The sequence below is a fragment of the Onychomys torridus genome, chromosome 21, assembly GCF_903995425.1.
Source record: "Onychomys torridus chromosome 21, mOncTor1.1, whole genome shotgun sequence".
NCBI lineage: Eukaryota > Metazoa > Chordata > Mammalia > Rodentia > Cricetidae > Onychomys > Onychomys torridus.
Window position 1 is genome coordinate 46,236,459 of NC_050463.1, and position 13,471 is coordinate 46,249,929.

The following is a 13,471-nucleotide window of genomic DNA, read 5'->3' on the forward strand; positions in this document are numbered from 1 at the left end:
ACCAGACACATGAAATAACAACATAATGCCCTTGAGATCCCGAGGGAACTTTCCTACCTAGAATTCTATACCCAATCGAGATCCAAAGAAAAGAAGAGAGAAGCCATTTTTAGAAATTCAAGGTTTCTAGAATCGACAAGGAATTGGAGGTCACCAGCAAGTGTGCAGCCACAGGGCCTCCAAACAGGGAACACCATCCACCAGACAGTAAAGGTGCTCACAGGGGCCACAGGGCTCCAGGAAGGATGACCCAAGGTGACAGACTGGACTGTGTGGTGTCTTACACCACAAAGGGAGTTTTTCAAACTCTACCAAAATAAGAGGCTAGATTCATAAGGCCTTAAAGTCTAGAAAAGAAACAGTACCTGCAGAGAAAGGAGATGAACTACATGGATGTGGTCGTTTTCAAAGACCGTAAGTCCACGAGCAATACTGACTCACCCGGTTTGAAAGTTGAGGGAAAGGGAGGGTGCGTGCACCTGTCTTGCACATGCTTGACTCTGGGTACATACAGGTCTGTCTGGATGTGTGCATGTCACTGTTTATTGGATGTGTGGATTCATGTGCATGCATATGCATTGATGCATATATATTTGAGGGTTGGATGTGTGTGTGTGTGTGTGTGTGTGTGTGTGTGTGCGCGTGTGTGTGGGTGTGTGTGTGTGCGCACGCACGTGTGGTGTGTGTGTGGGTGTGTGTGTGTGGCTGTGTGTGTTCAGGGTGTATATATAGAAAGATGTGTAATTGCTACAGGAGATATAAGAAAGCTAAATTCTCATATTCTATAGTAAGAATGAAAAGATGGTCTAGAAACAAATGAAATACTGCAGTACAGGCATTATTTGGAAATAAAGAAGTCAATTCCACCCCACCCCATGCCCAAAAAAGCAATGGTTCCTTGGGCTAGTGCTGTGGGATGTCTTTCTGTATGCTGTGGATATGTGTTGCTCTGATTGGTTGATTAATAAAGCCGGTTGGCCTATGGCAAGTCAGGTAGGCAGGAAACTGAAGAGAGAGACAGGAAGAAGAAAGGCAGAGGGGAGAGAGAAAGATGCCAGCGTGGCCACAAGAAGCAAGATGTAAAATACTGGTAAGCCCCAGCCATGTGACAATTTGTAGATTATTAGAAATGGGTTAATTTAAGATATAAGAGCTAGCTAGCAAGAGGCTTGAGCCATAGGCCGTCTAGTTCATAACTGATAGAAGCCTCTGTGTGTTTACTTGGATCTGAGCAGCTGCAGGGCTGGGTGTGACGTGGGCAAACTTCCAGCAACACGGCTCAGCAGGTAAAAGCATTTGCCTGATGACCTGTATTTGATCCCGGGCACCCCATATGGTAGAAGGAGAGAACCAATTCTCCTAAGCTGTTCTCTGGCCTCCACATGCAGGATGTCGCACATTTCCTCTGGGAAAAGCAACTCTGACAAGTTTCAACAGAGAATAGAAGTGTCTCAGGCTCCCTCATGTTTGCAGCTAAATCGATGGAGAACCATTTCCCTTCTGGTACCTTTTCTAGTGGTGACCCGACATTGCCCGATTTATAGCAGGCTATGGCATCCCATTCAGCTTCTAGCAAACTCATCACAGTCCATGGGGCTGTGTGCAACCAGAGAGAGCTAGGATCATGAGGCAGCACAAAACCATAGACTTACGTAAAACATTGTGAGAGACTTTTGTCATCTTTTCTGTAACTCGATATGGTTCTGCAGATGACAACACCACATCACAATGTCAAAGGCGGGATAAGCCTGCTAGGATACCAGCCTGAAAACCTAAGCACACACAAGCTTCAAAACTAGGTAGACCCTGTGTGGGCAGCCACTTTGTCATGTTGAGGGACGAGAAAATCATGCAATTTTTTTTTCCATGAATTTTCAAATCATGAAAATTATTCAGAGAATAAGGCCCTACCTACACTGCTGGGACCTCCAGACAGGGACCACAGAGGCCCCATTGCAGAAACCTGTCCGTCACAGCAACACACAAAAACATAAAACTTCAGTTCAGCTATTTTATTTACTCACTTCCATCACTTTCCAGTACATTTAAAAAACATTTTTGTAGATAGTCAATGCATGTTTGTGTGTACATCCACAGAGGCTAGAAGTCAACATCGAGTGTCTCCCTCTGTTACTCCCCCTCTTATTTTTTTTTAAGCAGGACCTCTCACTGAGTCTGAAGCTCAGCAAACACCAGCAGGCTACCGCTATAGAGATCCTCTTGTCTCTGCCTCCCCATGCCGGGATTACAGAGGGTGCCGTAGCACCCAGCTTCTTAAGTGGGTCCCTGGGATCCGAACTCAGGCCCTCAAGCTTGTACAGCAGTCACTGTACCCACTGAGCCTTCTCACCATTTCATAGAATAAAATTTATGTCTCATAGTATGAATAACACATAACAACACTTTAGTCCATATATTAAATGTGTAAGTCAGCAAGCATGCTTTAGATACACTCATTATGAATACATACTTATGTTTGTTCTCTTTATGCCCCGTGGTGCTGGGCTACTGAAGACCCCAGACACCAACCACTCAGAGGAGTCAGGAGTGAGGGGAGGCGACAGCGAGGTATGGAGGATGAAGTGTGGGACGGTGACAGTGTTTGGGTGTAACCCACATCAGATGCGAACAGCTGGGGTTATCATTCAGGTCCCCAGCCAGGATGTCCCCCTGTTACAATCTAAAAAGTCTTCCAGCTGACTTTCCTCCCCCAGGTATTTACCGAAGACCTTACTGCTCTTTGCTCCAATCACAGGCGAGAGGAAATTTCCTGTGACAATCGGGGACCAGGCTGCACACCCGCCATTTTTCCCTCTAGAGCAGGGCCCGTTCAGTCACCATTTCTATATGGCCGCCCTTCAGCTAAGGCTTCAGCCAGAAGTCAGCACTGCCCCTTCTCCTCCCCAACCCCAGGAAGCTGCCTGCATCTCCACATGGGCCTGAATTTATTCTCCCAAAAACCACCGAGACTGGTCCCTGTCTACCAGCTCCCCTGAAGAGCTGCTGCAGAAGCAGGAAAGAAGTTTACTGCTGTTCCCACCCACCTCCCTCGGTCCCCATCTCTCTCTGGGCCTAAATTTCCTATGGAGAAAGGTCCTCTCTCCACCATCCACACCACCCCAGGCTCCTACAGACGGCACCACTTGCCTCAAGAGTCTCCAAGCCCGAGTTCAGAGTTGGTGTGTCTCAAGCCACAAATGCTTCTGGCCTGACCTCTGCCTGCCCTGCTCCTGGGAGAAGCAAAGACCATTCCCCCTGCAGGATCACAGTTTGACCCGACAGTCCAGTGCATCCATGATCTAAGCCTGTGGCATGGCTGCAGTGTCTCACCTCGAGCTAAGAAAACATTGACAGGTTGCAAACCTGCCTCGAAACACCCCTCAGTGATGCAGGCAGTGCGTGTGTGTTGCCTTGGTAAGGGGTGGGCAGAAGCCACCTTCCAGGGAAAGGGGGCAGAGAATCCTATCTCAGCTTAATGTCCCCAGACCTCCTGGCACAGTTCCAGCCAGAAAGGATTTTAGGGAACCCTAGAGGGATGGCACAGAGAGATGAGTTCAGAAAACATGAAGACTTCGCCCTGTGTAAGGCTGTGGAGGGGCCCCCGCTGGCTTCCATGTCTGAAAACAGTGAAAGGCCAGCTGTGGTCTCAGCAATGCAGGAAATAGCAGCAGCAGCAGCAGCAGCTCAAAGCTGTCGTGAGTGATGCCAACAAACCAGGCCTTCCCAAGCCTCCAAGTCCTCACCCAGCCCTGCAAAGCTCCCTGCATGAGGCCCCATCCCATGGATCCACCCCCACCCCCATCCAATCTCCCCTATACCTTGAAAAAAAAAGGCTGGGCTCCCAGATCAGGCCCTGTCCATGGCTCCCTCTGGCCTCCCTTCTCAGCCTTCCACTTGCCCTCTCTGTTCGGAATGCAGCCCACACACTCCTCGGACATCCCTCCGACTTCTAGCTCTTTCTGAAGACACAACCCCCAGAATCTCTGCCCGCCTTCCAAGACCACAGATGAGGGTTGCAGAGGCAGCCGAGGGGCCACAAACCACCCAAAGTCTCACTGTAGCACCCTACACTCCAGCTACCACCAACTCCGACTCCATCTTCCAACTTTTGAACAAATTCTGACTAGAACAATCCTCCAGGCAACACACAAAAAATAGGACAGCCTGTGTCCAGTGAGCCCAAAGCTCGTGTATATGTGCATGCACATGTTTGTGAACGCAAACTCACATGCCTGCTTAGGGAACGCAGGAGTCGGTTCTCTCCTTCCACCATGTGGGTCTGTCTGGTGGATCAAACTCAGAATGCCAGGCTCAGCAACACACGCCCTTACCCTCTGAGCCACCTCAGTGACTTGAGCCCAAACTTTAGAACAGGACAGAACAAAGCGATGCCTTCCTTCTGAATATGACATGCTCATCCCTCCCAGTCATTTCCAGCAGGCTTTGGTGGCTCCAACACTACATCAGTAGCAAGCTCTGAATATATGATATGTCAATAAAGGCACTAAACTGTAGAATTGCATCCCATAAACTCTTTGGCGGCCCTGCTGGCAGGAAACGGGGGTTGGGGGGGGCATTCGAATGGAGATTCCCTGATCTGCCTTGCAGGAACTATGAACACCACAGGTGCTATAGAGAAAAGAAAGTGGGGGCTGGGAAGGTGGCTGGTGACCAAGCTATAAGCCCGCCTCCCCTGAGCCTGCCCAGCCTGCAAGGAAACCGTGCTGATTCCTGCGCCTTTTACAGACATCTGTTCACAGAAGGTCAGGGTGATTTTTTTTTTTTTTTTTTTTTTTGAGTGCTCTCAAAAAGAATGACCAAGAGAGCAGCTTTTCATTCTGGCCATAGCGAGCGGTAAATAGAAGCACAAAGCCGGGGAAGACGTCACTGGACAGCCCCCCTCTCCAGGGCCAGCAAAGAGGGTTCCCAAAAAGTGTCTGAAAGTTTCCTGTGTCTGCCCTTTGAGATAGCTCGACTGTGGCTTTTGTATCCACCTTGTACAAAACAAATCATTTACCTCCTTAGATACCACAGCAAACAACACCGAGGACCTAATTAAGTGAGCTTCCCTCTGCTTATGGATCTCGCATTGTTACAAAGGCTAGCTAATGCCTTGCAGCTAATGTGCTTACTCCAACCCATACTGCCATACATAAGCAAAAGCCAACACAGACCTCTTCAACCCCAAAGTCAAATCCACCGTGCCTTACAGAAAGCTGGTCACTTCAGGCAGCCCTAAACTAACCAGCTAAGAGCAGGTTGCAAATTCCCCCGTAAGGGCCGGAAGCAGTGGCTCCCCGCCTCCCTCAGCCCCTGCCTTTGATCTGCCTTGGAGAACAGGGCACAGGACAGAGTAGGGCCGCTCTGTTCCACCCTGATGCACAGTGGGGAGCCCCCCCCGGGGGGGGTGCAGTTGACCTGACACCATAGCTCAGGAGTCCTGACCCTGAATGGTGTCAGGACTAGTATCTGCAGCCACACCGGGGCCGCAACCACTCCCCCCTGAAAAGAAAAGGGACTTGGCAGTGGCTGTGCCCCAGGAGCACCATCCGCCCCGCTCCTGCTGGGTCAGTGTTCTCAGAACAGAAGCTCTTGTGGGTCACAGTGCTCTCCCTGCAGGTACATAACAACTCATCTGTCTCAGGCAGGTCCAACTGGTCCCTTTTCAGCAATGTAGAAGTTTCTGTGCTTGGGAGTACAAAACCAAGCACGCTTGTGCGGACAGCAAAGGGTAGCGACCAGAGAGAGCTGCGCTGTGCGGGGCAGTGAGAGGACAGTGAGCGTAGCGAGCGCAGCAGTGGCGTGAACCAGAGGCAACCAGTGTCCCTCAAAGTCACCACCTCCTAAACACGAGGTACACCCCCACACCGGAACTCCCTTGAGAATCACAAGAAGCAGAGATCTTTTTATTATTATTATTTCTTTTTCTGCAAGTGTGTCTGTATACGGGTGCACATGCGTGTGGAGGTCTGGGGACAAACCCCATTTGGCTTTTACGTGGGTTCTAGGCATCTGAACTCAGGTTGCCAGGCTTGCCCTGTAAGGGATGTCTGTCAGCCACCAAGCAATTTCCCTGGCCCTAACAGCAGGTTTCAATTCTCATTTGCATCGTCTGTTCCTACTACTATACAAATCTTTGAGAAAACCCCAGCTGGTATCCAGAGCCCTCTATACATTCTATACATTTCTTTTATGAATCCAGGACTGGAGATCAAATCCTAACTAAAAAAAAAAAGGGAACAAGGGAGGTGAGAAGCAATTTTAATCTTTATTTCCCTACAGTGTCAGCAAAGGTAGTTCCTAGATGTTTCTGAGTGCCATTCCCAAAAGGACCAGGATCTACAGGTGGAATTAAGACACCCACCCACCCTTATACCCCCATCACCCCCACCCCTGCCTGAGCAATGGCTCCTAGGAAAGGTGGCATCCAGACCACCCAGTCACACGCGTCCTGGTGACTGTGGGGCAGCGCCCCCTGGTGGTGGTCCTGCTTGACAAGATTCAGGAACCCTGAAACAGCTTCCTGGGGTGTCTGCCTCATTCTCCTTCAGAGGAGGATGGAGAAGGACCACCCCACATAAAGCACCTGTGGCCTTCTGCCAGAGCACTGTCGGTAATGGTGGGAAGCTGGAAGCTAAGGAAACGTCCAAGAAGGAGGAATATATTAGGTAACCTACAATGCCCACATACATTGAAAACTGTGCATGAAGACATTGCAAATAACAGACTTTCTTAGGCTGTAACATTCAGCAAAAGAACAATTTATAGGCTGAGGATATGGCTGAGCGATGGAGAGTTTACCTAGAGGCCACGAGTTCAGTCCCCATGCAAGGATACAAGGAAGGAAAGAAAAAAGAAAGGAAGAGAAGGAGGGAGGGAGGAAGAGAGGAAGGGAGGGAGGGAGGGAGGGAGGGAGGGAGGGAGGGAGGGAGGGAGGGAGGGAGGGAATGGAAAGGAAAAGATTTAACACTGCTACTGTGGGACTGGAGAGATGTCTTGGTGGTGAAGAGCACTTGGTGATCTTAGAGAGGACCCAGCTTCAATTCTCAAGACCCACATGGTAGCTTTCAACTGCCCTTCATAACTCCAGTTCCAAGGAATCTAATGCCCTCTTCTGGCCTCTGTGGTCATCTGCACACACATAACATAAAATTTCCGTAGCTGTATATTGTATGCTTTAAAGTAATACATAGTTGTATAGACATACATTAAAATATATTCTGATTACTGTACCCCATGGACTGTAACACAGACACAGTTAAACAGCAGTTTGTTTACCATGCACTCCGGGTCTAGGGACTGGGTTTGTACCCTTACTTATTAGATAGATGTTTAACCTTGAGCAAGTCAACCATTATGTGCCTCAGTTTCCCAAATCTGAAAAATAGAGTGAAAAGAAATCCCCGCTTTTGGGGGGGTTCTACATGGATTCGTAAGTTACTATGCACAGAGGGCTTGCAGCAGTTCCCAATGCATTAAAACACTGGACCCAACGGGGTCCCCGCAACACTCATCATCGCTAAAAGCTCAATCTGTGAAGAAGGAGAAATCATAGAAGGGCTGGCGCAAAACACACAGCAGCTGCCTCTGGCGTTTCTAAGTGTTTCTCATTTTTGCTCTCATCTGTAAACTTTGTTTGTTTGTTTGTTTGTTTGTTTTCCGAGACAGGGTTTCCCTGTGTTGCGCCTTTCCTGGATCTCTCTCTGTAGCCCAGGCTGGCCTCGAACTCACAGAGATCCGCCTGGCTCTGCCTCCCCAGAGCTGGGATTAAAGGCGTGCGCCACCACCGCCGGGCTCATCTGTAAACTTTTTAAGATGGTCTCGCACAAGAAATTTGGCAAAGCAGGTTTTGTCTTCCTCAGGTCTGAATGGCAGTGGCTTTGTGCTGGCCATGCTTTTCCCTCACTGTCAAGATAGACATGTGACAGGTATGGTTGGGGGGACTGCGGGAGATAGCAAGGCACAGAGCGCTTCCCCTCCTTCCCACAAAGTGCTGCTGGCACGTGGTGTGGCTTCCCCCTCCTGATTTACGCCTCGGTCCCTCCCTTCACCATATCACATGTTGCTCTGCCCTGGAATAAAACCTTCCCCACCAACAGAACACTAAGGTCATGGGCACAGCCATCCCATCAGCCGCTATCACATCAGCTTTTATTTTTCCTCCCTGACCACAAAGACGGTAAGTGACGACCTTCAAGAGGCAGCAAAGTCTCTGTTTATTTGATGGAATGCTCCCAAGACAACGATAACCACCATCAACAAGTAAACATGCCTCGAGTTTCACAAAACATGTCCCTGAGCGGTTTCCAGATCGCTTTAGGATGCAAGGCTTCCCAGGAAGCTAGCACTGCCCAGAACCCACCATACTGCCTGGAGATGGGAGCCATACACGTACATACATACATACATACATAAACACACACGTACACACATACATACACACATACATACATACATACACACACGCATACATACACACATACATACACACATACATACATACACACATACACATACATACATACACACACATACATACATACACACACATACATACATACACACATACACATACATACATACACACACATACATACATACACACATACACACACACACACACACACACACACACACACACACACACACACCTTGCTGCGTGTTCCCCTCTGCCATAAACTCCTTCCTCTTTATTCCTATCACGCATTCCTATTCATTCTTCAATACCCAGCTCTACCATGGTGTGGTAGACCTGCTTCCAGCCCTGAACAGAACCTTCCACTGCCTTCCTCCTTCACAGCCCTACTGCTTCCCATGTAGGCTGCTACACTTACATTGATCTCTCAAAACAATCGTCTGTATGCTCAGCTGTCTTGTCTAACATGGGGGATCTGCAAGAGAACAGAGGGTGCAGATGTGTCCATCCTGTGCCCATCACAGCGTCTGGGGAAAGAAAAAAATACCTGTGCACCGGCAGGTGATGGCGCACGCCTTTGATCCCAGCACTCGGGAGACAGAGGCAGGCGGGTCTCTGTGAGTTCGAGTCCAGCTGGGTCTACATATGGAGATCTAGGACAGCCAGGGCTGTTACACAGAGAAACCCTGTCTTGAACACTGCCCCCGTATATATGTATATATGCACGTGCTGGGCCCCAAGCTATGACCTCACACAACAAAGGGTATTTGAAGAGCTTATTTGCAATGATCACCTTCCTTAGGAAAGGAGAATGGGAAGAGGAAGGAGGAGCTAAGAGCCCAGAGCTACAACAGAACAACAAAACCATGCTCCAAACACCCATATTTAGGCAAACTAGGAAAAGCCTATGAATTTCTTGGGCATAGCCAGCAAGTTAATACGACAAAATAAATTGTGTACACCAAACTGGTGTGACCTTTTGTGGGGGCTTATGAAAACCCAGGGCCCTAGTTTTCCCATCTAGTTAGACTACGCTCAGCCCCTTCCCTCGAGTTAGTGAATTCCAGAATATCGAGGATAAAAGGTATGAAGAACTCATTCAGTACATTTTCATCGAGGAATGCATTATTTACCTTTCATTTATTTACAACTCGATCAACTGTCATCCTATGGGCTAGGTGCAGATAGAGACATCCTTTCTCTAGACATGCAGCCAGCTGAAAGAGATTGACAAACAGAAACTTACAATGAGTTTCTGCCTCCACACCCGCCGCCATACCTGACCCCACCTGAAACCATCTTTTTTTTTTTTTTTAAATCTAGTTTGGGTGCCTATAATCCCAGGTAGGGGCAGAAGGGTGAGAAGTTCAAGGTTGTCTTTGATGTTACATAGTAAGCGCAAAGCCAGCCTGAAAGATAACACACACACACACACACACACACACACACACACACACACACACCAAAAAACAAAACAAAACAAACAAAAAAAACCCCAAAAAACAAAAACCCTTAAGTTTCTTCTGATTTATGTGTCTATGTGAAGAGTAAGGAATGGACCAAAACGCACAGCATGCTGGTGCTGGTTTAAAGAGAAAAAAAAAAAAGCCTCCATACAAATTCCACCCCACACACTCCTAACCCAAAACCTTTCCACCCCTGCTTGGCCCTCTGCACTGAATCTCTTCTTAGGGTAGGGCTAATACTTGCAGTTTGGTCCTACAAAAGAAAGTTCTGACACTCCATGTCATTTGGTCTCTTTCCTCCATTGAATACAAAAAGGTCAGACCTCACGGTGAAAAACCCATCCCCGGCCTCTACAGGAAAGCAGACTCCCCAGCAAGGCTTTGGGACATCTGTGCTTGGGTTCCAGTCCCAGCCTCCTCACCTGCTGTTACCTCATGACCCATGGCAGACCCCGTGTCTCTCTGACCTCCAGCCTCCTTGGCAGCACACAGAGTTAATGAGGCTTCCTTGAGGGCTCTGTGGGGATTAAGTAGGATGACGCACGTAGCAGTAGCTGCATGCCGTCAATATCTGTCCCTTTCTAAAAGGTTTATGCATTTTATGTGTGTGAGTATTTTGCCTGCATGTATGTCTGTGTACTACGTGCATGTGCCTGGTGCCCGTGGAGACCAGAAGAAGGAGTGGGATCCCCTGGAACTGGAGTTACAGTTGTGAGCCACCATGTGGGTGCTGGGAATCAAACCTGGGTCTTCTGCAAGAGAAGCCATTGCTCTTGACCACGCAGCCATCTCTCCAGCCCCTCTCCATTTGTTTAAAATAAAGATTATAAATCTCTCTGTCGGCCATAAACACACTTCCTCATCTGCCTTGTGTTATTTGCTGATTTACCTATTACACGCCCACCCCATCTCTTTTGAACCTAGAACTTAAAAACCGTGTGGGAGGGGTGAGTCATTGGGAGGTCAGGACACCTCAGAACTGTTGGGACCCATTCTTTGGGTCCATTTCAGCCAGTCTCCCTCTTTTTATGGTCTTTTTCTTCCACAGCGTTTGAATTCATTTCTCACTCACTCAAACATTTAGGGGTGACTACTCCAGAGCCTTCCATTTTCTCAGCAAAACCCTTAGAAGATTGGGGAATTAAAAAGTTCCAAAAGGTGGGGAGACTCTAAAGAACCTTTGACAAACCCTGGCACGTGGTAGACACTCAGCATAGGCAGTCTACAAGGAAACTGTCTATAACAAAATGAATAAGCCACGCCCCCGTCCCACCAGATCTCCAGCGTCCCACCAGGACACGTTCTGCACCCACTAACACAGCTCACGGCTTAGAAGATGGACTGACTCCCTCCCCCTACAGATGCAGACAGGCTTAGGCAAGTATCTCTGGCTGATAGGAACTCTCGCCATTGAAGAGGCGCAGGCTGGCTGCCTTGACTCATCACTGCCAGCTGCTCCAATTAGCTGCATTCCAGGCGGCTGGAGGTCAGAATGACCCAGCTGCCACAGTTTTGTTTTGTTGTTGGGTTGTTTTCTTCTTCTTCTTTTTTTTTTTTTCCCCTCTCTGCTCCCCCTCCCTCTAAATACAGTTCACCGTGCATCTTCCAACAAAAACTAAAAGCTTTAGAAAAGATAAGTAGCCCGTGGCTTTTGCTCAAAGCAACAGTGTTACGAACCCTGCCCTTGAGACGCAGGTCCCATGAACACTTTTATGTTTCTGGCTACAACCTACCATGAGTATAATTTTCAGGGACACACACACACACACACACACACACACACACACACACACACACAGAGTTCTTCAATAACAGAACTTTTTCTTTTTTTTTTTTTTTTTTTTTTTCTTTTTTTGAGACAAGGTTTCTCTATGTTACCCTGGCTGTCCTGGAACTCTCTCTATAAACCAGGTTGGCCTCAAATTCAGAGACCTGCCTTCCTCTGCCTCCTGAGTGCTGGAATTAAAGGTATGCGTCACCGCTGCCTGGCTAATTTTTTTTCCTTGTAATAACAGAACTATTTGCCTAAGATCTTACCCACCACCCAACATGGAGCACACGCAAGTACCATGAGTATTTCTGAGAAGGTTCTCCTAGAGGCAAGCAATAAGGGGATAGAGGGGGGAAGGAGGCAGAGAGAATTAATAACCCTGAAGATCAGATCCTTGCCAAAACTTTCCAGAAAAAAAAAATTAACGTTTTCCACATTATTCTTGTTAGTGTTAGCTCAGTACCAAGGCTGGTTTCTACACATTTAAGGTGATATATTCAAATATATGCAAAATACGTGAAATATTGATAGCAGTGAGTACACACTTTAGGAGGGAAGCCTCGGCACTCACATCTTCAGCACTTTATATAATTGTGTTTGTCTGGTTTTTGAGGCACGCTTCATTAGACCGGGCTGGCCTCAAACTCACCACGTGAGACTCAGGGCACTGTTTTTGGGTTGGTTTTTGTTTGTTTGTTTTTTACTTTTACACAATGAAGGCTCTGGCCCCCACCAGCAGTTTCAAAACAAGCACCCCGGTTATCCCTGGAAAACTCTCACATTCTTTACCTAGTCAGACTTCCTAAGTTATCAAGAATCTGAATTTCATGTTTGTGGTGGTGGTGTTTTTTAATTTGAGTCAGGATCTCTCTGTACAGCCCTGGCTGTCCTAGAACTCACTCTGTAGACCCGATTAGCCCTGAACCTCTGCCTCTGCCTCCCCAGTGCTGGGATTAAAGTTGTGCGCCGCCAAGCCTGGCCTGAATTTTCTGTTTTATTTGTCCCTTGTTTTTCTCCTTATGCTTCTAATGCGACTCTCACTTAACGTTTAGCTTAAAACTTAACATAGACTTACTCTGATGTTTGGTGTTTTTTTTCCTGCTTTGCAAAGGTCAACTTTAATATATGTAGGAATGCCTGCGGGATCTTGCTAGAATTCTTGTTTCAATAGATCTAAGCTATTACTGAAAACACCATTTTTTTCCTCTTAAAACAGAATTATTTTTTTAGTAGAGGGAGGCATGTGGGTGTCACAGCACCCTGGGGAATCAGGTCCTGTGGAGGTCAGAGGGCAGCTTTTAGGAGTTGGCTCTGGACAGCTCCTACATCATTGAGGCAGGGTTTCTCTCGTCATGCGGTGGACTCCCCGACTAGCCTGCCGACAGGCTCCCACCCGCCCCTTCTCCCATCTCTGCCTTCCACCTCACAGCAGGAATTGCTAGGATTGCAGATGGACAACACTATATCTGGCTTTTTGTGTGGTCTCTGGGGGTTGAACTCTAATCATCAGCAAGCGGCAAGCAGGTATTGTGTCCCTAACACGCGACTTAAATTTTAGTTTTAGCCATGCAGCATGCTGTTCAGTTTCCCACTGCCACAGTCTGCGGGCATGCATTTGTGCTGCGCACGTCTCCTGTGACCGGCTTTTCGCTTCGTACAAAGCCCTCTCAGGTTTACCCCTGACACTGCGTCCGCCTAGCAGGCCCTCCTCATCACTGCTGTGTAGGATTTCACTGTACAATGTACTCTCCCTGTGGACAGCTAGTGACCAGTGGAGCTATTTCCAGTGCTTGCTCGCTCGTGAGTGACTACTGCAAA

At 48.0% G+C, this 13,471-nt stretch overlaps 1 protein-coding gene across 1 annotated transcript in view; it reads right to left on the reverse strand.

Moving 5' to 3' along the window:
- The window catches only part of Greb1 (growth regulating estrogen receptor binding 1), a 131,152-nt gene that overhangs the window by 81,328 nt on the left and 36,353 nt on the right, over window positions 1-13,471 (reverse strand). Inside the window, exons 2-3 of the mRNA XM_036171406.1 lie at window positions 9,550-9,633; window positions 8,835-8,891 (exon numbers count right to left, since the gene is read on the reverse strand). The gene's annotated coding sequence lies outside the window, so the exon portion shown is untranslated. The remainder of the gene's footprint in view (window positions 1-8,834; window positions 8,892-9,549; window positions 9,634-13,471) is intronic.